This window comes from Halyomorpha halys, unplaced genomic scaffold (genome assembly GCF_000696795.3).
Source record: "Halyomorpha halys isolate HHAL.00 unplaced genomic scaffold, Hhal_1.1 Scaffold163.1, whole genome shotgun sequence".
Classification (NCBI taxonomy): Eukaryota; Metazoa; Arthropoda; class Insecta; order Hemiptera; family Pentatomidae; genus Halyomorpha; species Halyomorpha halys.
The window spans coordinates 368,016-369,466 of record NW_027116712.1 but is presented as its reverse complement, the minus strand read 5'-3'; the positions used below and the strand labels follow the sequence as shown (position 1 = coordinate 369,466).

At 30.9% G+C, this 1,451-nt stretch overlaps 1 protein-coding gene across 4 annotated transcripts in view; it reads right to left on the bottom strand.

Annotated features, from left to right (window-relative positions):
• The window catches only part of kug (kugelei), a 537,878-nt gene that overhangs the window by 310,919 nt on the left and 225,508 nt on the right, over positions 1-1,451 (bottom strand). The window lies entirely within an intron of this gene.

Sequence of the window (1,451 nt, the reverse complement as noted above, 5' to 3'; positions counted from 1 at the left end):
TGATTTATAGTTGTTCCAATAAAATGTCGTGCGCAAAATTTATATTCATATGGGAATATCATAAAAACTACTACCCCTACGAAAATACGTGTCATGAACTGCTTTGTAGTAAGTTAGATAACCTTTATTTTGAGGGCCAGCAGACATATGTACGTCTCATGGTTACTGAGATATATTTCTTCAAAACACAAATTCTTTATCCGAAGAACTAGAAATTAACATTTTGTGAATTTATTTTGTCAAATATCATAAAAACTACCACTTCTACAAAAATAGATGTTGCCAACCACTTAATAGTACATTTAACTAGCTTTAATCTGAGTGCTGGTAGACATCTGTATATCTTATGGTTTATGAGATATAGATTTCTCAAAATACGTTCTCTTTTTATGAAACATAGCTTTTTACAAAGCTATATCTCAGGAACTATTGAACTCAAACAACTTTATTATGGGTCATATTTTAGAAAATTTACTCTACTCTATGTTCTCTTAGCATTTCTAGAGCTCCAAATGAAAAATTAATGTTTTTTAACGTTTTAAAATAGCCGCCACTTTATATTCCCTCTCTACCTATACTTGGCAGACTCATAAATTTATACTTGTAATTATACTTAGTTTTCATTTAAGTAATAAAAAATTGTTTTGTTTTAATAATCGCATAACATGCGTAACGTTATATCCTACTTTTACTCCCTTTACTTTAGAGAAGAAAAAAACCCCTCAAAATTTGGTAAATTTTGATCAATTTAAAATATTATTGCTGTTCGTACTTATGCCTACAATGGAACTTCGTGAACTGAAAATTGCCCCCAATTATGTTTTTTTATGTGAGCCTAGAAAAATGCTGTTGGTGTCATAGTTACAAAACAGTAAGTCGTTATCAATGATGAGGTCGCACGATAGTTACAGTTTGATATGACCCAGTAATATCAGCAACCACTATCTATTCTAACGTCAATATATAAAATTCAGTCTTCTAATCGTCGATGAATACTCCCAAAAAGAGGTCTCGTTGCAACTGTCCATTTAAAATGGTTTTAAGGGGAAAACTAAAAGGAATGGAGAGTAAAGGTTAAACGACCCATCTACACGAACTATCCAGTCCTCGGACTAATAGAGCCAACGACCTTACACTAGCTAACGCAATTCCTACGCTTCCTTCGGCGTTCATAAGCCGATGGACAAGGTTAGAGAAATGGTACACAAAAGGAGTCAGTGTAGCTATCAACCGCTAACACTCGAAAGTTGTCGTTTTTAAAAAAAAAAAAACTTATAATTCATAAATTAATTTTTTTAAATATAGTTTTTATATTGCTAATGTTTAGGAATTAAGGTAAGGGCTGAGTTTTTGAGTCTAATAGCATGCTAATTTTCTTAAAAGTCGATCTATGAATTGTCGTTGTTAAAAATAATTTAAAATAAAAAAATACAATTAATAAATTAAATATA